This window comes from Sphaerodactylus townsendi, linkage group LG11 (assembly GCF_021028975.2).
Source record: "Sphaerodactylus townsendi isolate TG3544 linkage group LG11, MPM_Stown_v2.3, whole genome shotgun sequence".
NCBI lineage: Eukaryota > Metazoa > Chordata > Lepidosauria > Squamata > Sphaerodactylidae > Sphaerodactylus > Sphaerodactylus townsendi.
Window position 1 is genome coordinate 27,036,491 of NC_059435.1, and position 26,318 is coordinate 27,062,808.

The window sequence follows — 26,318 nt, forward strand, 5'->3', positions numbered from 1 at the left end:
CCCTCTTAATCCCACTACTTCCATGCAGGACACTGTTTCTACTAGTAGTGAAGCAGGTTGTTGAAAAGTATGGAGGGCAGTTATGGAGTTGATATAATCCATTAGGGAGAGGCCCAAAAGGTTCAATTTTTTTGATGAAACTCCACGTAAAACCTTATCACATGTTCCTGAATCAGCATGTAACATTTGTCCATAACTAGAAGGTTACATGTTTCAAAAGCTCAATGAAACATTTAACCTTCTCTGAGTTATGGAACAATTAAGTATCACCAATCACATTGTTACAATGTAAGGAAAGAACAGACTATATCTCTCTTTTATTGCATGCAAGGGAAACTTCCTTTAGTTATAAAATGATACCAACAAGAAACTGGACAGATATGCAATGAACAGGGACTCTACACGAGGAGCATGGTGTATACATTATCTAAATAAATAAAAATATTCTTTTGTTTTCACTCCCTGCAACAAGATTCTTACCTCTTCGTAATTTGTTTTCAAATGGATCTGAATGCTTGGGTTGCTATTCTGGGTTCAGTTTCCCACAAACCACAAGCTTCTTCCACCTAATGCAGCACTTGTAGGAGTCTTTAATTCATGCTTTGATTAATTGCTACTACAGCGTCTCCCTGTAGACATCAAAAGGGAACATGTTTTTTCTTCATTATATAGCATTTTATGATATTCCTTTTTTTAAAACCCACCCTGTCTGGCGGACAGGTGTTTTTGAACCCCTTCAGGCAATGCATCTGTGGGATAGCCAATCTGCAAAAGAACCTTGTGGAATTTCTTAAGCACTTTGCTTCCTATCTATGTAGATAGGAGTAGGACTTTTCCTTTTAGTGGCTGCTTCTTTACACAAAAAACCCTGGGATGCTTTGGAATCTGGAGTTAATTTTTACCCCTTCAACTACTGGAATTTTTTTTTTAAAACAAGGAATCAGTTAATAAAAGGAGTTTAGTTTGTTTTACCCTATACAATTTTTTCAAGACAAGAAAAACAATGTTCCAAACAAATTGTAAGAAATTCCCTCCTTGAGTGGGAAAGCGTTTTGCATGTTTGTTTGTTTCACATTCTTTTAGATTGTAGTTTATTTAAAGTTTGTAAATGATTTTTATCAAACTTATTATTGACTTTAAACATTTTTTTAGCATCTCTTTCAAAGCTCTAGGGAGAGGTTGATATAAAGAAAGCACAGAAATTAATACATCCAAGGTGAGGAACAAACTGGGGTGCAACCTCCAGGTGCTGCTGTTATCCTACAGTGCAGTGGCAAATAAAGTCATCTACACAGCTACCTAAGTAAAATACAATCTGTTAGAATCAGATAACTGGATATGTGGTTAGGTCGAGCAACCTATTTCACTTAGCTTATCAATCCCTTAAAGAACCCAACAAACAGGGTATTGGAGAAGCTGATGTCCCTCCTCTGTTGAGTCCCTCCCAGTAAATTGGGTGTCAGAGGTTTGCTGAATTTGTATATGGAGGCCTATAGATCTCTCAATATTGCAGTTGATCTCCAGATGACCAAGATCAGTTCCCCTGAAGAAAATGGCTGCTTTGGAGAATGAACTCAATGGCATTATACTTTGCAGAGGTTCCTTCTCTCTTCATACCATCCAAAGTCTGATATTTCCCACCCAGAGCTGGAAAACTCTAAAGGTACCCTCAAGATCACACACATTGGCCAGAATGAGGTGCTGTGGAATAGCTATGGCTTCTGCTGAAAGCATCACTTCTATATCTCTGCCTATGTCTCTTACCTTCTCAACATCCTGTGACAAGAAATGCTTAAAACAATTTAATTACTGTAACAGGTTGAACAACACAGGAGCCAATGAAAGCAGTACAGTGAAACAACCAATAGGAGCTGTGTATTCAGAAAATGTAAGATTTGGACAGAAGGTGATTTAATCCATTAGGATTTGAGAGAATTTTTATTCAAAAGGATGTATGGGATGTGTGAGAGAGGAAAGAAAGGTCAGATTACAGGAGTGTGAATTTAAAAATCAGAGGCAATATTTGATCTCCAGTTAAGTTCCCCTGTCTGAGGACTGAATGCACAAAGCTGTTAGAGGATTCCACCAGGAAAGCAGCAGCAGAGTGCTACATTCATACATTCTAAATCTGCCAGAAAGAAGGTTTTCCTTGGCCATGTACCTTTTGAACCCAGCATCCCAGAACTTCTGGTTGATTGTTAACATTTACCTCAGTTCTGTATTCTTGTGAATTAACTTTGCTCTTGTTCACTTTTAAAAATAAACATCTTGTCAGTTTTTTCTCACATTGTACCTCAGTTATCAGTGCAGGCTTCTGAGTAGGTTTCTGCCCAGGTTTCTGCCCATAGAACCTTTCAAAAAATACTATGGAGAAAAAATACCCAGTGTGGTAGGTAAGGTAGGGAATTGTAGGGAGAGATAGCATGATGCAGTGGTTAGAGCAGTGTACAACTAGGGACCTGAGTAGGCCCAGGTTCAAATCCCCACTCATGCTATGGAAGCTTGCTGGTGACTCCTGGGCCAGTCACACTCTCTGCCCTGACCCTGACTAAATATTTGAATGGGGAGACTTCCAAGGAATACCAGGGACTTGCTGCAGAGACAAGCAAATGGCAGGCCCCGGTGATCTCCTGCCTTGGAAAACCCCATAGGGTTGCCTTGAGTTAGCTGTGACCTGACTGCAAAAAATAAAGTGTCCAGCCTTCAGGAACTCCATCATCTTTGTTTTATGCGAGTTTTTACTGATCCACTCTTACTACTTGGTTGCTAGACATAAAAGTTGGAGAGATAAGGAGGCCAGATGGGGCCACAACCTCTGGCAGCATCCCGATTCACATCTACCCTTACACTCCTCAACACCTCTGTCCACCTTTAATTCCATAGTAAAGTCTGCTCCTTTCCTGTCTCTTCCTCTCCTGCCTTCTTCTCAACCCTTCCCTCACTGCTGTGAGAAGGCTTAAAATGCCTTCATTTTTTGTCTGCCTGCCAATTGTTGCAGTTCAATCACAAGCAAACAACAAATATATCTTGTAGCTTCAGTTTTTTGCTCTGTATCCTGTATTTTGTGCCTGAAACTCTCTCCCAGAATATCTTTATGATTTCAGATCTCTAACTTCCTTTCAAACTCTCCCTAAAATCCTTCACCTTTTTTGGAACAAGCTGTTGGTCCCTCTTCCCTGCCTAAGCATAAGTATCTTCAATGAATGCATCATGTCCCCCTGATACCTGTTTCCACTGGGGGTGGGCCAAAAAAATATTGGCATGTTTCAGATGTGGGCTTATTAGACTGATAATTTTTTTGAAAAAAACCCTGAAACAGAGATGATGCTTCATATTGGCTTTTTCAGGGTTTTTTTAATTGCCATTGAACCAGAATCTGAAAAATATTAGAGGTAGAAGACAGTGCAGATACATGAACCATTGATTGCCTGCTGCCTCAGAAACCCATGTGCATTTCAGAGGCAGGTGTAGAGTTGAATACTTTGCCCAAACAGATCCAGCTTTGAACTGCAGACTTCAGAGGCGGAGCCAGCAGTTTAAACCTGGACCCAGCAAGGCTGACCTAAACATTGAGCTCCAGGCTCAGCCTGGCCAGGTGCAGCATTGAACTACTGGTGCAGTTCATCACTGGACCCAGTTAGACTTCAAATAAGGGAGAGAGAGGAGAAGAAAGGGGACAGGCTTTTTTTTTTTTTTGGCAGTGAGTGAATGGGTCCAAAATAATACTGGCAAAAATTGACATCTTTCGGATCTGATATTTTTGGCTCCCTTTTATTGCTGCCTTTTATGGGGCTGAAAAAAATCCTAAAAAATACCAATAAGTTATTTTTCTACTTTGGGCTTACCAAACACCCACTCCTAGTTCCCACCTTCCTTTTTTGTTATGTTAGATCATAGTTTGTATGCTCCTGCAATAGATGCAATAAAAGAAGACTACTGCATGGCTGGGAGTGAGACAAGACCCAACCTTTACTGATGCCATGTTTGCCCTTAGTTTACCTGCTTTCACTCTGTGATAGACTGGCTATAGACTGTGAAGACTATAGCTAGCTTGGACTAGTATTGTAGTGTATAGTTGAGCTCAGATAATATGAACAGGCAGATTGCCTGGCCAGAACATCTCCTGCAGACAGATGCCTGACTCCTAGGCCCTTTCCGCACAGGTGGAACAGAGCGCCCCAGGGATGGCAAAAATGTCCCCTGTTCCAGAGGAAGCATTCGCAGAGGAGGTGCTGCTGCTTTGCAGCAGCCGTCCTGGCCACCACGGCATGGCATGGAACTGCCACTTTAAACCTCATTCCTTGAGCGAGGTTTTTGAAAAGTGGCGTCTTCCTGTTGGCGCAGTGCGAACTGCAACAAGGGAATGCTGCCGCTTTTCCCATTGCCTCCACTAACCTGCCTGTCCAGCATCACTCTGGAGGGCTGCAGAGACCCTCCCACACTGCCCCCAACCCCTGGAGGTGGGACGGCAGCATGGGCGGGTCCCTGCAGCTCTCCAGAGCGACACTGGACCGGCAAGTCAGTGGAGGTGACGGACTGGAGGCGGCTCTGTGTGGAGCCATCTCTCCAGTGTGGTGGATCTGCGGGACTGCTCGCACGCTGCTGTGTGAGCAGTACGCGAGCCTCCACTGGCATAATTTATGTTTCCCTTTCCATGCAGAAAGGGCCCTAGTTTGTTTTGTACTATCTGCACCATGTAGCCAACCTGGCCTGTAGCAGTGCGGTGGGTGAGAGAGTCTTTCACCCAGAATGCTGCCCTGTAAGACCTAGTAGAACAGTGCCCTGAAACATAGGAGTCTGTTTTGATTCAGAAACTCCATCTTGGGACTGTCTCACCTTGTGAACAAGCATGCCTCAAGGATCCCCCCCCCCCTCATGCTTGGCACATATGAACAACAGCACACCTGGGTGAGACCAGTTCCCTTTTGTTTATGTTTGTAAACCTTCCCTGAGACTCATTGCCCTTGTGACCATCTATGTTGCAACACCCATTAATGGTCATTACCTGTTTTGTCCAGCATCCAGCAGAACCCATTAAGATAATGGGTCAGCCATCAGGTCAGTGGTCTGGATACTCAAGACCATTACCTCACCTGGTACAGCAGGAAAAATCCTTTCTTAAAGGATTTCCTTTGCTCAAGACATGTTTTGCCCTATAAAAGCATGTCTCAGACCCTAGTCAGGGTTCAATATTATCACACCGCTATGGTGTTCCATAATATTGTTCCATCCAGGCTGATCATCCAGAGCCTAGTGCTGGCCATTAGATCTCTGTTCCCTGGACATCCACAATAAGACTGGTAAATATAATATTTTGATTTCCCATTACTTCTCTCTATATCCAAAACCTGTCTTTCACCTCTAAATTACATCCTAGGGAAACCTTGTATGTGGGTGTGTTTACCCCAGTAATTGAGTGACTGTGAGTGAGATTTTGTTTTATTCCATTTGTTATTTTCCCCAATAAAACCATTGAAAAAATCTACTTTCGCTGCTAGTTTCTTATAATGAGCTGAAACCCGTATACATAGGCAATATATGTATATATATGCGTGTGTGTGTGTGTGTGTGTGTGTGTGTGTGTAGCGATCAAGTTACCCAATGCTCCTCAAGCGACTCTAAGCGACCTTGTGCTCTAAAGCTAATTTCCCCAACCAAAGAGGGTTGTTGCGTCCCACCATTTTGGGTAACAACTAGGGCTCTTCAGCTCATGGCCCAGATCTCATTTGCTATTGTTTGGAGTCTCCAGAAAGCTGAAGAGAAGTTGTAAGGCGTTTCTTTGCATTTGTTGTATTTGGTAACCATTAACTTTTCTGTAACACCTTGACCAATCTTTAATACATTCTGTCTTCAGCACACATTATTCGTCTTAGCCTGGACATGCTGTTTGAAACTGACAGCTGAGTCTGGCTGGTTAGACCTCTGGAAGGAAGACAGGGACCTTTCTTATACTCTGTAAAACAACATGCATGCTAATGGTGCTATATAAATAACATGAAATGCTTTAAATATCTGAAATGTATACTCTAGGTGCTAAGTCTTTGTTATTAATTTTGGACAGATGTTACAAAGGACAGTTCCCTCTCCTTGAAGTGACAAATTGTCATGCATTCTTGTGAGTAAATTTACTCAGGAGCAAGTGTAACAGTGTGCCTTTTGAAACAGTTACTCTAATCTCCTTATCCTCTTTTTACTATGTTTTAATCCAAAAATGTATACATTGTCAGTGTAGATGTTCAGCTGTATGCTTTATGGGACATTTAACTCACAAAGAGTAGTTCTAGAACAAACAGGGTCAATTTCAAAATTAGTAGAAATGCAACAAGGACTATAATTGGATATAAATGCTTAGAAATGTAGGCAGTTGGTTCAGCCTCCTACCCGGTCCCTTTGCAAGAAGTGCAGTGACCAGCCGCATTTCCAAATCACTTGGTAAAATCTGACTGTGTGAAGTATTCCATTTGGTTCAATTATTTCAGAAGTTAACACACTGCAAAAGTAGGGTATCATCTGGATGATTCAATTTTATTACTAAGCCAATGAACAGAATTTCCATTTTGCATGACAACAAAATGCTCTGATTTTCTGTTTGTGTGAAACATTCTGTTTTGCATAATCTTTCTCATTGTGGAAACTGCCTACTGTAGTGTGTAGTTCATTTCAATTATTAGACTGTTATTCCTCCCACAAGGCCAATGGCAAACACTTTCTGTTGTTATGCAAAATATTGCTGATTGAATCCTAGCAGCTGTTCGTTACAGCAGAAGTGTTCCTGGTAGCTTTAATTCCACAACACTTCAAACTATCTGGCAACCACAAAAGCACATTTCCTGGTCACTTTTACATGTAAAAAACATGAGTTTTGCTCAGTAAGTTGTTTCTTTCTTTTTGTACAATAATTTTTTACCTGACAGTTGTTATGATTATTAGTCAAATGTGTACTTGGTTTTAATTGTATAGAATGGAATTCCCAAGATGGCTTGACTGATGTCATTCTCAGAAACATAAGCCTTCAATCTTAGAACTTACTTTAAAAGGATGTTTTGTGTATGTTGAATTCTGCAGATTGTGTGAGAGTCTGCTGTAACTCAGAATCTTGAAACAGTACAGTAAGACCTTTATTAGGCTTATTATATAAATATTACATATGATGTAGTCCAGGGGTGGGCAATTATTTTTTCCATGGGGCCGCATACGAAACAGAAAATATTGTGGAGGGCTGGGCCAAAAGGCAGGGGGGCGGGGCGCTTTCGAAAGCCCCGCAGAAGCCGGCAGCCAAGGCAACCGGCTTCTGCAGGGCTTTCAAAGATGCCTCGCTCCCCAGCACGGCAGGGGGGCCAGTCAGGGTCATCCGGCGGGCCAGATGTGGCCTGCGGGCCGTATAATGCCCAGGTCTGATATAGTCACATAGTCAGATACAAAATAATGGAATAATCAGTGACCCATTTATATTAAAATACTATATGTGCAAGTCCACAGATACATGACAAAACATTTAAATAGTTAAATGATCTAATTAAGATCAGAAGTTTAAATTATCGACTTTCATTTGTCACTTCGGCTAAATATTTGGATACTTAAATCAGCTAATTCAGAACAGACGTGTTAGTGCTAACATCTTTCATTTATCAGTTCAACTAAAAAGGTGGCAACCGTAAGTGTTATCTCAGAAGAGAGATCATTTAATAGATAGGGCACCACCTGAGTTTGGTGAAGTTTGGTTTAGGAGGTGCAAAGTTATGGACCCTCAAAGGAGTAGCCCCTATCTCCTGTTAGCTCCCATTGGAAACAATGGAGGATGGGGCACCCCCTTTGGGGGTCCATAACTTTGGATTCCTTGAACCAAACTTCACAATGCTCAGGTGGTATCATCAGGGGAGTCTCCGGACAATACACTGAAATTTTGGTGCCAGTAGCATTACAGACACCTTGTGAGGTAGGTGGGTATATCCGAATATGGTATTTATCTTATTTGGCATACAGATAATTTTATGCCCGAATAAGCCTGAATCTGAATATTTATTGAATATTTTTGGAAATGTTCAACCCTAACAAACACAATCAAGGGCTCTTTTCACCTGTTCTTCAAAGCACCAATTCCCATCTTTCTTTTTCTGACTAACCTCTAAGAAAGACCACCTCACTTTGAATTGGAAAAGCACCAGAGTTATGATTCAATCAATTCACCCCAAAATCTAATAATTTCTGGACACTCCCCAGGCTTGAGACATTAAGCCAAGTATTCACTTCTTTGGAGAACAATGAGCTGGTTTTTGACTGGGAAGATTAACTCTCCTAGGATTGCTGGAGGGGCTGATTTCCCCCCCCCCCGCAGTCAGTTCCCAGTGTGTCTATTTCCCTGTGTGCAAGCTGGTTTCCCCCCCGTCTCTTAGGAACACAGTGCAGGCATTGAACTCTGCTCCTCAGGACCATTCCACTTCTAGATCAGGTAATTATAGCCTTCTCCCACAAAACTTCAATCTATTCCAAATTTATCCCCTCACTCTGTAGTGGGATTCAAATAATTTAACAACCGGTTCTGAACTTCTGGTGGGGGAACTCAGTGGTGGGATTACAACTGGTTCTCCAAACTAGACAAAAAATTAGCTACTGGTTCTACCGAATAGGTGCAAATAGTCTGAATCCCACCACTGCCCTCAACTCTATCTACATCCTAGGACTGTGTGAGTTCTCTATGTGTTTGTGTTTACATTTGTGTGCTGTATGTTTATTATCCTTCCCTTCAATAAAACTTGTTAAACTTTATTCCTGACTCATGCAGATTTCAAAGGAGAAAAACCTACCATAAATAAAAGTGGTAAAAATCTTGTGGTTGCCCCCTCTTGCAAAACAAGGTCTGTCCTGCTGATTTCCCACTCTAAAAAAGACAGACCTCTTCCATTTCAGGTAGCAGATCCTTGTATCAACAAAAAAATGGGAATGGGCAAAATAACTACTATGTAGCATATAGCCTGGATGGGGAAACTGAAGTCTCCCCCTACTCATGCTTTTCCTGCATAAACTACTTCTGCGCTTCCTTTTCAAGTCTTGATTTGGTCTCTTCACCATGCACAGGAGAACAACTCTGTCTTATTTGGAGCATAACAACAAAAGTTTATATTTAAAGGCTGACATTCTGACAACATAGTTAAAAATAAATTGATCTTGGAGTGGGCAAGTATCTTTTCACCATCTCACTTCATCCTTCCTTTCTTTCAAATGTAGCTATTTTAGTTTGTGTTAGACAAGAATGAAAGCAATCAGTGTTCTGTTTCAAAACAAATACTTCCTATGTGGTTTCATCAAGGACCACTTGTTTCCCAACTGCTGTGTGCATTTACAAAAATAATTTTCATGGAAGCTATGTTTCAAGAGCCAAAAGTACATGGAATGTATGGACAGATCCTTTATCTGTAGATGAAGAGGAACTTGTTACTCAGGAAGAATGCTCCAGCTCTTAGTTCTTTAAGCATAAGCATAAGCATAAGCATAAGCATAAGCATAAGCATTTTATTGTCATTGTGCACGCACAACGAAATTTACAGCAGCATTCCTCGATGCACACAATTTCAGACTCATACATCATCCTCACTTCCCCTTCCTCCACCCATCCCTACACAGCCCCAAATACATCAATATTGGGGGGGGAGGAATGTAGAACGGGGAAAAAATATGAGTCACCAGGTAAGACTCCGCCGCTCATGTGGAAGAGTGGGGAATCTATCAGAGTTCTCCAGATTAGAGTCCACCTTCTCTTAACCACCATGCCACATTCCCACCTTTCCATTAATCGCACCTTTCCATTGAATTCAAGACAGCGAATGGTTCTTCCTTCTCTCATGCACACAAATGGATTGAGAAAATGGCTGAGCCAAAGTCACACAGTGAATTCTGTGATCTACTCATGATCTGAACCCAGGGCTTCCCAGTTCTACACCCACAATACACGACCATACCAGATCTCCTCCCAAAAAGTACATGGTAGTAACTCAATTTTTACTCTTAAAGTTTCCTAGGAAATATATGTTACTAAACAGATTCAAATCTAAATCTTTTAATCTGCATGCCTAGCATCTGCATAAAGTCATGGTCTGTAGCAGATTTCACACACACTTTCACTAAATGGGAGACCTATTAGTGAATCATTTTTGCCATTAAGACACAGCTGACTTATGACAACCCCACAGGGTTTTCAAAGCAAGAGACATTAAGAGATGGTTTTGCCACTGCCTACTTCAGCATCACAACCCTGGTGTTCCTTATAGGTCTACTATTTAAGTACTAGCCAGGGACAACCCGGTTTGGCTTCTGATATTTGACAAGATCAGTATAGTCTGGGGCTATTCTTGGCAAGGCAGTAAAGCATTAACGCCATGAAGCCAGCTTAAGCGTATATCAAGTACAAAATAAAATGGATTTCCAATCAGACACCTTTTTTCTATTTGACTCTTTTTGTCACAAAGACACCTAACTGCAGCCTTTCTGTTTCCTACCTTACAGACCCTCTGAATCTAGGATGAAGTGGAAATGCACAACAGGTTTCATGAAGGAGCTACCCCAAAATGCAACGTAACAGGCACATGTTATGTTCTCATATAGGAAAAACCAACTTTGAAGCCTTGCAAGTTACCTTTCTACATAATTCACGGACTTTGCATGGACCATATTTGTTTAAAGACATTGTAAGCAAGGATATTAAAGAATTAGAAAATACAATACATTATAATGTCCATCATAATTTGTCTAAGATGGGTAAAAAATGTTGAGGTCTTTATCTTTCATTTGAATACACTCCACCCCCCACCCCCCACTTTGAATCAGTCAATTGACTTTTGACCATTTTTGTAACGAGGGAATGATTGCACCTGGCTATTCTTTCTCTTCTCATTGTGTAATAAGCCTTGTATTCTGGCTCCTTTAAGGACTCCAGGAAGCACAAGTCAAGTTAGCAGAGCGCAGTCCCTTTTGGTATCCTTTACATACAGTTTTAATTTTCTGTTTACATTGTGGGTTTTGGTTACAAATTGATTGTATTTGTATATACGGTTTGTTTTTTGTCGATTATTACATTTCATTATAACAAGTTGAGTTTCTTAGTACCATTTAGTTTGTATGTATAAAAATATTATACTTTGGGCTGGGGCTTTCCTTGATGACTTTTCTATTTATTTGCATTGTTGTTATCATTTTTACAGAATGAGCCTTGAAATTTCATTACGAGATCGGCATTGTGTCTAGATTTCCGGCTAGCTTGTTCTTGTATAGATGGCTGGTTTGTTACATAGTTGTAACCTTGTGTACATTTCCATTCAAGTTTGTAATGAAATATATAAGCAAAAAGTCTGTTGTTATTGCACTCCAGTTGAAGACTTTATTTTGTCAGCATTAAGCTGTAGCCTTGTGGTACAATTTTGTCTTAAACCTGCCCACCAGCAATCCTCAGTTACAGGCAAATTGCAATTTAATAGCCTGTTAGTAAACTATTCACACTAACAAATCTACCAGATTTGTACACTTTTTGCTGAACTCTGCTCTGACTCTAAACCCAGGCAGTGAAGGCTAAAATTAAAAATAAGGACAGGCACCCTTACTCCTTTGGAAGTTATGTTCTTTACACATATATCCCTATATGTTGCTGGGAAATCCAAAAACGTATCTGTAAGTTGCTTAATGGGGTGCAGATATAGGCACCTTGAATTGAATCCTCTGCCCCTATGTTAAAATCAAAAGCAACTACTTCAAAGAACTACTAAGGCCTTGCAGCTGAATTTTTCTCTAGATCTTTAAAAGTGGCAGATATACTTCATACGAATATGTATGAGTTAAGAAAATTAAAGCGGCATCTTACAAGGATGGACACTATAAATTCTTGAGAAAGGTGCCTCACATTACTCCGTTTTCTGCAAACTCCAAAAATGATGTTGAGTATTATGCTTTAAATAATTTCATGATCAATACAGCAATACAAAAAACTAAAGATCTAACACCAGAAAACAATAATTTTTAAGCAGTAAACAGTGCACAGTTTCAGTACTGAGAACAGTGTTTTGCCATCCAAACAAGAAAGATATTTGCTCTTAACATCTGCTCAGTCACAGTCAGAATTCTTTATGACCATGTGCTGAAGCCAAGAGTTTACCAATCCAAATAACTTCATAGTTTTGGACTTAGGAATCCAAGTCCAATTCATCTCAATAATTGCTGAAGTTTAAATGTGCAGTGGCAAGTGACAATCTCAATTTTCAGATTAGCATAGAACAATGCCCCAAAAGACACTGGGTTCTTCGAATGAAGAGAGGAAATGAACAGTCCCATGTTTTCAATTCTCACAGTGGTTCCTTTAGAGCAGGGTAGGGAACCTTTAACACTCAAAGAGCCATTTGGACCCGTTTTCCATGGGAAAAGAAAACACTTGGAGCCGCAAATAATTTTTGACATTTAAAATAAAGATAACACTGTATATATTGGGGTTTTTTTACCTTTTACTCCACTCATTCTGAGAAGCGCATGGATGCACCTGCCCTGCTGGCTGCAGGGCGGGCAAGGATGGGGTCAGCGGCTCGGCCTTGCTGGCCGCCGGGAAAGCACCCGCCCACTCCAACGGGGTGGGCAAGAGGGGAAGCCCGCGGCGCGGCCCAGCCGGCTGCGGGCAATTGGTGTACCTGCCCTGCTGCCTGCAGGGCAGGCAAGGATGGAGCCGGCGGCTCGGCTCGTGGAGCGGCAGTGCAAGGGCAGAAGAGCCGCACGCGACTCTCGAGCCGCAGGTTCCCTACCCCTGCTTTAGAGTTAGTCTTGAACTGTTCACTGAACACATTTAGCTATATACTAGATCAGGGGTAGGGAACCTGCGGCTCTCCAGATGTTCAGGAACTACAATTCCCATCAGCCCCTACCAGCATGGCCAATTGGCCATGCTGACAGAGGCTGATGGGAATTGTAGTTCCTGAACATCTGGAGAGCCGCAGGTTCCCTACCCCTGTACTAGATACACAAGTTTCCTACACTTTTTAAAGTAATGGGAAAAGATGGATATTGAGAAACCTGAACTGTGCAGTACTTTGGACTTAAAACTGTTTTCTTGTAGTCACAGTACTAAAGATTGTGAGCAAAGCCTAAAAGTTATTCCTCCCAAATAAAACGTTTCCAAGCAACTTCTTAGTGTTCCACTACATTTCTGAGTTTTCTATTAAAAACCAGGATACATTTCCAAATGTGATTTCCATCAGGCCTCCTCAACTCTACAAGGTGGCACTAAGATCAGGGTCTTTCTAGACAGTTTGTGAGAAGTATGTTTTGCTAAGTCACTCAGAAATATTTCAGTTACTCAATTAAAGCTTCAACTGTCCCAATGCAACTTCAATGCTATTGCACAGAAAATTCAGCTTCATCTCAGCTACAATGTCCTTCCTGCACTAATTGCTACACAGACCAGTTAGGTCAGTGTTTTATGGGCAGTTGCTAGATTATTTTATAAACTGAACACTCCTCCTTTACCCGTCCAAGAACATAAGAAACAGGACACGCCCTATTGCACCACGCATGGAACAGGTTTCATCCTAGCTTAATATGCAACCTGTCATGCCATTTAGTTATCACTCCTGTTCCATATGGCAATCAGTAGTAACATTTAAGGTGTATATTTTCAGTTACACAAATGGGCCCTCATGCTGAGTTTTTGCTGCTGTCTTGCTCTGATTAATATTGGCATACTTGGACTAAGGTATTTGCCTCTCAGTATTTACTTACAAAATTTAATCCCATTTTTCTACTCTTACAAGGGTCATTGCAGCATAAAGCCACATTTTAAAACCTTTAAAAACCAATTCCCCACATAATTAAAACAATTGAAAAAAAGAGTTAAAATACATACAAGCCACAAAACAGCAATTAAAACACTGGTTTGGAAGAAGGGAGCACTGAGGGAATGCCAGACAAAGTATTCACCTGCTGGTGGAAGGTGGCAACACAAGAGGACCAATATCCCTGGAGAGCTCCATAGCTTTGATACCATAACTGGCAGGCCTTTTCCCAGTTTGCCATCTACTTCACCTTAGAAAGTGAAGACACCCAAAGCAAGACTTCAGAAGATGACAACAGTAATCAGACATGTTCATAAGGAAATAGAATGTCTTTTGTTTAAGTTGGTACCAAAACCTACAGTGCTCTGAAAGTCAACACCAGAACCTAGAATTGTTCCCAGAAATAAACTGTGAGCCAGTGTAGATGGAACAACACTGCAGTGATATGGTTCCTACAACCCACTCCAGTCAACATCCTGGCTGCAGCATTCTGTAGCAACTGAAGTTTCCAAACACTTTTCAAGGGCAGCCCAACAAAGAGTGTGTTGTAGTGGTCTAATCTATATGTAGCTGCGGCAAGCACCATAGGGGCCAAATCTTTTCTGCCCAAATTCCACACCTGGTGAATCACTTCTGGCTGTAGCTATCACATGCTTTTCCATCAACAGGAATGAGTTTGGAAGAACCCCCAGACTATGGACCTGTTCCATCAAGGGGAGTGCCACTCTATCCACAACAAGTGACACCTGAAACCCTGTGTCAAACCTTCTGTCTACCAGTAGCACTTTCCCCATTAATAAGTTTCCAATTATTAGCCCATATCCCCTCCAAAATGGTCTCCAGGCAGGATTTTTCAGGTTAGGGTTTTTACAGTATTCCCACTCCAACATTATAAAAAAAAACATAAAGCAGTCAACAAGCCAAGTATTTTGGTTCAACAAGATGCAGGAAGACAATCAGAATACTCATCTAGAGTTCCACTTGACAACCTCATGCTAAAATTACCTATAAATTACTCACCAACGTAGAAAACAAACTAAGGATAAAGCCAGTTTATCCTCTGAAAGGAACTCACGTTGGTCAAGGTGATAACACTGAATCGTGACTGCATGGGGCACTGCTACAGTCACAGATACCTTGCACTTGTAATGACAACAGTCATACCCTTCAAGAGAATTTGTTTCACCAGCAGTGCTTATAAAAATGTGGAGCTTCTGCTCCCTTTTCATGCAGGTTAGAGTAGTAACCAGTCCTCATTATCCAGTCCTCAATTCACTACCACTTGCAATGACTAGATTAGCAGAGTAAGAGGAGCAGAGTATCTCTCTCTAAAACAGAGTTCATGTGCTAAAGTCACGTTGTTTCCTTTTCTTTGTTCTCATTAAAGTAGACACAGGTCAAGGAAAGTTTGTTTCTAAAGACTCGCTGTTATAAAACAAGGAACAGATTTGGGCCAGTCTGCTAGTTTCCAATTAATCTTTTTAAAACAATCATACTTCAGAATTGTGTAAAAACACATGTTTTATTAAATGATGTATAAAGGAACAGAACCACAAATACTGCAGTTAAAACAAAAATCAAGTTATGAACGGAGTTGACTATGAATTGAGTTGACAATGCAAGCAAAATCAATTAAAACAAAAATTGTCTTTCATGTCTCCTCTCAAAAGATGGAAAGGATATTGTTATAACCACCCCAATATGAAACAATTGCAAGTGATGCTATGGAGAGTTTTCCAAACAACTTTGCCTACATCTGTACTCTACAACATTTTAGAAACCAGTACTATTATCTCTCGCAAGGAATTATTATCGTCTCTTCTCATCAGAGAGATCTTTCTAAAACCCTTCAATATCTTTATTTCAATTGCTCTGTTCCATATCTACCTGCAGAGCTAGAGCTATCAGCTACCTCAGTGTCAGATAGCAGGGGAAGCTAGAGCTGTTTTGCATGCATGTTAATTTTCTGGCTTGAGTTCACAAGACCGTGACCTGTCTGTATAAGAAAAAAACTAAAACTGATTTAGATGGATTTATGAGAAGTTTAATATCCAGTTCACTTCTATCAAGTTGCCCGTCACAGCAACACATCTGATCATGTCCAGAGTTCAATACCAAATTGTCAGGAGAGCAGCTGGTGCTTCTCAAGATGCTCTACTTCAAGACCCATCCCAATTCTAGTCAGACTAAGACCATAAAGTCTCCTTTAACTTTTGTGTTGCAAACAGAAGGCATTCAACTCTCAGTAGGAGTGTTTCATTTTACAAACCTGGGGGAATAATCCAGTCTCTGCAGTTACCTTCCAACCCAGCTAATTACAAAACTCGTTACACAGCCCTTACATAACTCAGCAACTTGAAGAATGAACTCTGAAGATTTTTTTCTCTTTAGATACAACGATGCTCCTCAGGAAAACAATACTGTTAAATCCACATCCTGAATATCATGCATTAATATTTTAATTTACATTTTTAAAATTCATGTTTATGTTCTCATATTCACTGGCCAGGCACAAGCTGACTACCTGACCCAGCCAGAAGTTCTATTCTCCTTCCCACAAAAGAATTTGACTGTCAGTGGCAAACATTAAAGTCATGTCAACACTGGCTGAATTGGGACCATGTCACATACCAAAATGTACTACATGCACTGTGGCCACAGAACTGCATTATGCATACAAATGAGCATTTTACACAACAAATACTTGCAACTGCATAATATTACATCCTCCAACAGGAAGATCAAGACTTACCCAGGTGAAGCCTTGAAGTTACCAAACCCAGCCAACCTAATGTGAACAACCCATTATTCCCTTTTGTCTCTTTTAGGCTCTCCACCCAGAAAGGAAAATGTGCTGCTCAAGCTGTCTTGTATTACAGTGCTGCCTTCACCCTTTAATTACTGACCATTCCCAGTGTTAACATGCAGCTCTTGCCAAAGGCATCAGAGCAATTCTGGAACATTACTGCTTTCAACTTAAAAAATTAATGTTTGTTGCTGTACTTTCCTTGTCACAATCCTGCTTTACCTCTGACTTAGTGTTACACTGTATTGAAAATCAACCCCCGTATTTGTTATTATTAGTCTGATAAGGTTTATGAACAAAATCCTCAACTGCAGGAGGTACCAGTATGACACCCTTACATCAAGAAAATTAAATTAACACCCTAAGATGCAAGGCTGACGTTCCAATCCAGTAAAGTCAGTTAAACAATAACTATATTATACAGGTATCCTGATGACATTAATGGGAACCTTTTTTTGTTCCTGGTATTGTAAGCCTCAGTTTAAACCAGTATTCTTTGAAGTAGCACTTTATTGCCAATTAAAATGGATGTTTCAAGCTACCAAGAATATTTACAATTTCTTGTAATCTGAAATATTGACATTCACAACACTAATATTTCACTGCAACCAACTTATATTTGCTCATTAGCTTTCCTGAAGAATTTAAATGTGCAATTATTCTGCCTCAATTAATACCAAACAAAAATTATCGAATTCCAGATTACTGTGCCTGTAGGCATTACAGCATTTGTAAGGAGTATGATTACAATGCTGAAAGTTATTATTTAACAGTAACGTGTTAACCTGGAAGTGTAATTTAACCATATAGGTTAATGGTATGGTATCTATAGATACCATCGTAGTAACCAATTGTTTGTTTCAAGTTTTGTCAGTGCAATCCTTAACAAGAGTTATTCCAGTCTAAGCCAATGATTGCACTGTAAGTTGTGCTAGAAAGATCCTAATTGCCACATTAATGTTTAAGGTCACAGAAGCAAACATAACTCAAATGTAATATACAACAGCATTTTGGCACAAGCCTTTTTTCATTCTAAACACAATGATGCAATTATAGCTTTGTGAAACAGCAAGGGGAAGAGCAAAACTGAGTTCAAAACTCATCTGTTGGTATAAAACAAAGTGGTATTTTCCTTGGAAAAGTCGGCAAAGATTGTATCGCAACTAGAGCAGTGCCAATATAACCTACAATTTTAGGATCACTTTATTTTTATACTAAATTATTTTTACACTAAAACTATTTAATGTGGGGAAAATACATTTAAATTGTTACACATAATTCCAATTGTTTATGTTCTGCCCTCTTTAGGATGACTCTGATATCTACATGTGCATATTATTCCCATGTAGACACAAATTAAACAGTCCTCCCATAGAAGAACATATTTGGTGAAAACTTCTGACATTGATCTACTGCTCATAAAGGAATGTTTATAAATTCCTATACATTAATATCTGATTTTTAGAAGCTGAAGTGAACAAATCATCTTGTTTTCCCCAGCCATTTTTCACAGTACAAAGTTAACAAACAAATCTAACTTTACAACTTCAGGATGGCAGACCAGACCGCCAAAAATGCCTAGATGGTTATAGACCACAAATGTAAAGATGTAAGCATTGGGAAGTATAGGCAAGCATAATCTAATGACCAAACTGAGGCTAGTGTATGACGTAAGTTTCTAGCACAACCAATTTGTTCAGTTTAATAATCCTGATATTTAAGAACCTGATCACTTGAAAGTAATTATTTGCTTTCAAATGTGCTCCATTGTTTTACATTCAATTTAGTTGTCAATACACTTGCATAGGGAAATGTGCCTCATGTGAAATTCATGTCACAAACCCCCATGCAACAGTCCATTACTTTTAAAGTTGGAGATCAGGTAGCCAAAGTGCTCCATAAAATTATACCCAAGTTACAATGCGGCCATCTTTGTTGCCCCAAAACAATGGATCTTCAGAAATATAGACTAGATACAACTGAAAGTGTAAGCAAATTTACTCCAGTTAAACTCTTTTAGAAAACTGTTACATTGAATACCAATCCTGTACAATCCTTTGCAGTTTGATTCCATGTACTTAATGTCCCAAGCAAAAACAGGACTGCAGCCTTAGGTTTCTGTTATACATGCACCAGAAATTAATTTTTAAGTCAGCTCATGAGACTTAGTGTTTATTGGAACTTAATGCAAGTAGTAATAACTCAATGCTAAACACTTTGTTTCTCATATACACTCAATGAGAACAACTTGTTTTTTGCTACATAATCTTTGTGAGAAAGCAGACTAAGTTATAATTAAAGCAGCATGTGCCTTTTTCAAGCACCAGCTTGTTTTCTGGGATTTAATGTTTCAGTGGAGTTCATCCATTCCTTTCCACAGGCCATTTTTTATTTTATTCCTCCATTGAAATTCAAGTTACAATTAGTAATTGTCTAGTCACTTATACTCATGCCACTATGAACATGCTGATCTATGATTTGATTTTATTAAAAAGGCAAAGAAACACATTTGTAGTAAGCATTTACTCAGTAGCCAGATTTAAAATTTTCTTGTTGAGAAGTACACTGCTTGCTTAACAGCCTGTGATGCTACTGTTTGGGCTAAAGGACAAGAACCTTCTCAAATTGGTAGTTTTTGTATGCAGCCATCTGTAAGTCATGTTAAGCTACTGAGTACCTGTTTAAGAGTTTTGTGCACAACAATGAATCTAGTAGTGACATGTAATTAATTATTAAAAACTTAATTTTAGTCACCCACCAGCTGGCAAGTTTGCAGCAGACCAGTGGAGGGGGGGGGGGCTTTCCCAGATGCTTCCTGGACCATCCCTTCCTCTCAAATCTTACCATCTGCTAACACATTCAAGACTAGCCACCCTCTTTTTCAAAGCAGACAATCACAGCAGTCTAACAGCTCACATCAAAACAAGATGTACAATGGGTGTATTGATTGTGGACGCTGGCAATATATTTTCCCAACCCTAGAAATATTATTAAAATGAAATATAAACCACTTTATGTCGGTGTGAGATTTGCTTTTGGCTGAAGTAACTGATATGGCCCCTTCAAGTAGCACCAGAACACACCCAACAAGCTTTAGTGAGAAACCTGACCAACACAATTTTCACTGAAGTCAACTAAACCCCAGGTTTAGCACTCCTCACCATCAACTCCACCCAGGACCCTCGTACTACCGAAGATATTTCGTAAGCACCGTCTACAGCAGTCCCCAGCTCTCTAGCAGTTTTCTGCTTAAAACTGTTAATCTAAAGCAGCGGGTATTGGAATCACCTTACACTTTCCTACCTAGACAAACGGAGAGCTCCTCCTCTGGAAAAGCACGCATGCAAAATAACCCGAGACCTCCTTCCCCCCACCTCAAAAGCAGCCCACAATGCAACAGCTATCTCGTGCTGCTGACTGCAGCGAGGCTGTAGAGTTAATTACACAGAATCCAAACAAACCCTTCCCCCCATCGCAGTTTTGCGGGCAAAAGCCCGCCAGCGGGTGGGAACCCGGCGGCTCCACTCTCCTCGGCGGCTGCAGCCATCAGCCGCCGCCGCCTAATTCCCCGCCGGTGGGGTCGATCTTCTGCAGAAATCTCTCCTCCACCCCTTCCCCCGTGCCCGGCACTGCACGCTTCGGACCCTGGCAACAGCCTTCCGCCTTCTCACATCCTTCTTCTTCTCCACAGACCAAACCTGTCCTTAGTCCACCGCCTCGGTTCACAAACCACAAGTCACTCGGGTCGGGACCCCCCCCCCCTCACATCAATATCTAGTTTACACCTTGGACACGCCTATGCTCCAAAACTACTACTACTACTCCTCATCCGGGGGAAAGGGGCGGGGGGATAGACGAGACCTCTTTCCAGCTCGATCTTGGGAGTTCCGTCCCACACACACTTCCCACGAGCACCCCCGACCCGTGTCCTAAAATGGCCCGCCACGCTCCCCCCGCCCCATTTCCGCGCGGCCCCAGTTCTGCGTCCTCCTCGCCTTCTCACAAGGGGATCCCCCTTCCCCCACGAACCGAAGGGGGGGGGGGGAAACCGCCGCCCGCCGCGCTCCTTTCTCCCACCCCTCACCCCAGGACAGCGAAGTCGCGTCGGGACCCAACCCAAGTTCCTGAGGAGAGAACATTTAAAAGCGAAGGGAAAAGGGAGTGGAAACCCCGAAACGGCACTAACACTGGCAGGGAGGCGAGAGCGCGGGGGCCCCACGGCTCCCTCTTCCAGCCGCCGCGGTCGCCTTCTCTCGGTCTCACCGCGCCCCGAGTCGCCGCCGCGGTCCCACCGATCCGAAAGGGAGCGAGGCTTAAAATGGCGCCGCTCGCAAGGAGCCGCTTATAACGAGTGCGGGAACTCCGCTGTATCCTGCCGCTGCCTCGCCTGGACGTGCGCGCGGCGTTCCACCAGCAACCCACCCAGCGGCGCGCAGAGCAGGAAAAAGGGTGGAGAAATAGTACCCTTCCAATTCAGAGTGCGCGCGCGTGCACGCGCTCCCGGCCGAGGCGGAGGGAGAAGCGCGAGAAGAAGCCGAGCGCGGTCACAGGCGGCGGAGTTTCGAGGGAAGAAGGATTGTGGGAACTCCGAAGAAGGGGAGGGGGAGGCAGATCGAGGCAGGAGAGGTGCAGGGATCCAGCGGAGAGTGGAGGTGTGATGAGGTCGGCGGGGAGGGGGGCGGAGAGAGGGGTTATTTTTCCTACTGGAGGCTGAGCTTGGGAATGAGGGTCCTGCCGCCCGGAAGAGAAGTTACTGCGGGGGTGGGCGGGGGTAGGCGAATGGAAGCAGCTGGCTGCAGACTTTTTTTCTGCAATAAAGTTCTGATCACATATTCATTTTTTTGCAGACTGATTTTCCTTCGGGGTGCAAGTTCTGACCACATATTCACTTTTTTAATCTTCTTATTGGAACCGCAGTAAAATCGAATAAGTCCCCCTTGCATTCATTAAAAAAAACCCGCAACCTTATCTGCTGCTCCCCCGCCCCGCTTTGCGTTCAGTTCAATTAAAGGTGGCAACTTTAAATAACCATCTATGGCCGGTCTAAGGCTCCTTTGGGTTGCAGCCTCGCTGCAAAAGTTACTTTTCCCAGAGAAAGGCACGAAACCAGAAACGTCTGAAATAGATTTGCAGCGCAGGGATCCTCGGGCCGCTCGCTGCGAATCTGGCTCTACGTTTGCTTTCAAGCAGTCATTAAAAAAATAAAACCCTGAAAAAGTTACTACAGCAGCATCTCGGGAAGGTGACTGGGGCCGCCTCGCTCACGTAGACGGAAACGTCTGCGATTCCTTGCGAAAACTATTGCCGCGGAGGAGCTGCCAAAGCAAACACCTTCTTTCCCAATGTTTTTTGATGCTTAAACCAGCCAACACTGTTACCTCGTCATTTTAACGCCTTTTGGGAAGCTATTATTTATATTGTATATCATAGGCAAGCAAATGATGGCGCATGTCTGCTTACGAGAATGAATTATGCTGCAGAGGATGTCTCCCCCCAACCCCACCATTATATCTCACCCAACTTCCTTATACATAAAGTCCCAGAATCATGACTGCAAAGAGAAATCCTACCTTTGCTCTATGCAAATAACTGATAACACACACACACACGAAAAAGATGTTACACCACCAAGATTTCACTACGGCGGCCTAATCAGAATTTTACATGGGCAGTGATTTTTTTATATTAGTCATATGAGTGATCTTTGTTGGGGAAGTGAAATCTGTCCGGCATCTTCCCCTGCTTTTCATTTTTACCCAAGAAAATAAGCAAGTTCCTACTCGGTAAGATTCTCCAAGTGATAAGATCCTCTGGTTTCTCTCAAGACCGTATAAACCCTTCTTCTAGAGATCCCCGCCACGATCCTCCCTGTCCCACGAGCGCCTTTGCTAACGCTACCCAGCGGCGGATCCCCAGTGGATTCACCAACCTGAGAAGCGACCGGCCCTCCTCCCAAAGTTAAGGGCAAGAGCAAACTACCGCGCGGGCCATGCGCTGGGGGACAGAATCTAGAGCCCCTGCCCTCCAATTACGCACCGAGTGGCCCGCGTGTTTTGCCAGCTTTGTTTCTCCCTTTCAACTCCGCCTCTTCCTTATCTTCCCAAAGGTGGGAGGAGTTCGAGGCTGGATCTGCGACTCTCCCGGAGGCCACGTGGGGAAGGGCGGGGGAGCTGCCCGGCATCTTTTCCCTACATGCGGTCCTTTTACCCAAAACCGTGCCGTGGGGGTAGTGAGAAAGTCCCATGCGCGTCTTGGTGGCTTTCCCTGTGGCCGCCTCCCAAGGGGTCTTTCTTTCTACTTCATGGAGTGGTAAACTCTGCTGATGTCCGGACTTGCTCCTGAGTAAACTTTGTGCATACAGTCTGCCTGCGTAGCAGTGTTACGGAACTACACCGGTTCCAGCGGTTTGTAGACTTCACGGAACTTCGCGAGTTAAAGAGCTTTGTGGGTTCTGAATGTTTCAACAAGTTTGTGTTCTCTGTCATAGATCACTTACTCAAGTCCGCTCAAGGCTGTTTTCACAGTGTCTATTCACGTGTCAAAACCCGACAGGTATCTGTAAGGTATTTACACGAATAAGCCTGAAGTGAAGGGTTGTAAACCTCCGGAATCCCCAATCTGAATGCTTGCTTTTGAGAAGTAAGAGTAATTAATTTCAATGAAACCCGGATTATTTATTAATTAATGAGCTATGGATGACTGGTTATCCAGTTTGTTGTGACATCTGTGCTGGTATATGTTTGCTAGGACAGTTTGTCTCTTTATGTGGCAGCTAGGTAGGGGAAAATATGTGAGAAATATCTGTGTTTTAATCTATGTATGATATTTGTTGATATTTCTTTAGTAGACATATTATGGAATTTCACTAGAAAATTAAATCCTAAAATGGTTTTCTGATAGAATTGCCAACTGCCTTGTGGGGGGAAATGCCATGTCCCTTTAACAGAGGCTTAATGTATATTATATATATTTGTTTGCATTTTTTCAATACTAGCAAATACTATTCCATGAAAAGCTCCAGCTGCCCATTTCCATAAATTCTATTAGAGGCAAAAGACTTTTCTCCAGACTGTTGGCAACCTCATTTCCTAGTGATTTCAATAGTTCTTTGTTGTTCATTGCGCTGGTATTCAGATTAAGATTTTAATATTTGATGTCGCACGTTTAAAAAAACTAATTGTATCAATGGATTTGGCAAAAATGTGAACTGTAACATTTCATAATTTATCAGCCAATCCCAAGCCAGTTTACTCAAAGGTAGCTGCACTGAATTGAATAGGAACAAAGTCCTATTGAAATCTTGGGTTTACTTCTCCATAAATAAACATACTATCAGGTTGCCTGGGGGTGGGGGTAGAACTTTGTTTGAATATAGAATCCATAGCTAAAGCATGCTCTTTGTTTTTATTTCAGAGTAATGCCAGTGTACGTGCTTGAGAAGACTAGATAACCCCTTTTTATTGAATCGTTAGTTCAAAGTGCATTAATAGATAATTGCATACCATCTTGGCCCTTGAGTCACTAAAGTGGCAGAATACCCAAGAAAAGTCACGTAAACATTCCACAGATTTAGAATTCCCATCAAGAACTTAAGCCTGTAAATCCAGAAATACATAGGTTAGCAGATCAAAAGGAATTGACAGCCCTTCCCCACAACTGATAGTGTCTGAAATAAGGATTGCATACCGTGTTCCACATAAAGACTGAAGTAAAATTGTAACTTCATCTGCCATTTCCTCCTGCCAGCTCTCCACGTGCTCCATGTTCCCGACCCATCGCAGCCTGGGGGCGTGGAACCCGTCGACAGGAGGAAATGGCGGATGAAGTTACAGTTTTACTTAGGTCTTTATGTGAAACAGGGTATAACATTTTTTAGGAAACGCCACTATTCTTAGCAACAATCTTTAAAACAAATAATGTTATAACTACAGATCCTGCCCACATTTTATCCATCTTAACATCCTAGTTTAAATCAAAACGATTGTAAAGGTAGACAGAGAAAAAGCATTCTCAGAACCAAAACTTTCCATCTAACCTTAGCTGGTTGCAATGGACTGTGGGACCAAAACCAGCTGAACCTGTTGTTTCTGTTGTGACTCCAATGATAGATACAGAAGTGAATGTGAACTGATTAGGTTTCATCAGCATAGGCCTATTTTTATAAAATGGCGACACGGGCACCAACACTCATGTTTTAGGCCCTGGCCCAAATATGTATTATGTTAAATTGGAAGTATTGGTACTAGTCGGGGGTTGCTATTAAGTTGCCTCAAAGCAATTCCGCTGGATATTCGATCACAACCGGAGAATCTGTCAACTGGTCTCGAAGCATTTCATGGTCCTCTGTACCTTTCAGAGCTTCTTTGTGTGCCATCCCACCCTCTGAGGGTTGAAGAGCTGGGCCTATTGAAGTCTGGATGTCACAGGAACAGGAGGGGCAGTGTCTGTATTGAGATTCTCTGGCCCTGGAATTCAGGCACATTGAGGAAGACCAGGGAAATCAGGCGGTGATACCAGTAGGTTTCTAAACATAATTTGAAATATATTTCCAGAGGGCTTTAATTTTTCCCTTGTGTATTTTTAGCCATTCACTCTGTATCTTATTTGGCAATTTTGCATAGGCTATTTTGGGCTCAGTAGCTTTGAGTGCTAGCTGTGATTTCTCTGTTATATTTTTACGATGTTTTATAGAGGCCAGGTTTGCTGAGTTCCAGGGTAACACTGTCAGTGGTCCAGTTATTGACTAACTCTTAATGACTGCTGTTTATGATTGAATTGGCTCAACCCACAATGTAATGTGAAATCGAGATTGAATAACAAAATAAATGGTCTTGTGAGGCTTAATGGATTCCCCTAGTTGTGTCTGGCAATTATTATTTTCAAGAGTTGCTTCTGATAAATATAGTTTGAGAAGTTTCCTCCAAAAGTATACTTTGACAGATTTGTTGTGATGACTGGTTCTGATGCAGCAAAGACTTTTATCTCTCCCCCCACCCACCCCCTGCCTTCTCTCTTCTAATGAAATTATTATCTTTGCAGTAAAAAGGCTTAATCAGAAATAGCTTAGTTTTGCGATCTTGTTCACGGTGAGATGTGAACACTTTTAAAAGTTTGTTGGCATGTTTTTGTTACTCGTCTGTGAATATGCTACTGTTTAAAATCAGTTTTAAGGCAGCAAACAAATAAAATGCAGAAAATCATGATTAAGGTAAACATAATTGGCCCTGTCTTCCACTGCAAAAAAATTAAATTCTAGCACTGCTTATTTAAGGGTCATACTGAAAAATTAAATTGAAATGCATGTAATTGGGCAAAACTGCCAGTTAAAGAAATCTCAAAACACCGGGCCTCAGCCTTTGATACAAGGCATTGAAAGATGGAGATGATTGACTTTTAATCCTGTGTGTTCTAGAAATATATTTTGGAATGAATTATACCAGGATTTTTTAATACTAATTTCATTTCCAGTGGCATACAGTTGCCCAGTGATAGTTTCTCTTGAACACACAACCTTTCACTCCCTTAAGTCAAGCTTTTATGTAGAGGGTTACTATACTTTGGCATCTGCAAAAGAATACAACATTAAAAGCAAGAGATGCAAGAGATGTAGCATTTCAGCCTTCCATTTAGTCTAAATTCATAACCAGTGCAGCACATTCTATGCAGCTGAGAAATATATTTGAATACAAGGTATAGGTCTGACTAGTAGGAGA

The 26,318-nt window shown here is 41.6% G+C and overlaps 2 protein-coding genes across 2 annotated transcripts in view; one reads left to right on the forward strand and one right to left on the reverse strand.

Annotated features, from left to right (window-relative positions):
* ULK4 (unc-51 like kinase 4) overlaps window positions 1-11,325 on the forward strand; it is a 221,534-nt gene extending 210,209 nt beyond the window's left edge. Inside the window, exon 39 of the mRNA XM_048511796.1 lies at window positions 10,501-11,325. The gene's annotated coding sequence lies outside the window, so the exon portion shown is untranslated. The remainder of the gene's footprint in view (window positions 1-10,500) is intronic.
* The window catches only part of CTNNB1 (catenin beta 1), a 32,700-nt gene extending 11,721 nt beyond the window's left edge, over window positions 1-20,979 (reverse strand). The window contains exon 1 of the mRNA XM_048511798.1: window positions 20,831-20,979. The gene's annotated coding sequence lies outside the window, so the exon portion shown is untranslated. The remainder of the gene's footprint in view (window positions 1-20,830) is intronic.
* Between the last annotated feature and the right edge of the window lie 5,339 nt (window positions 20,980-26,318).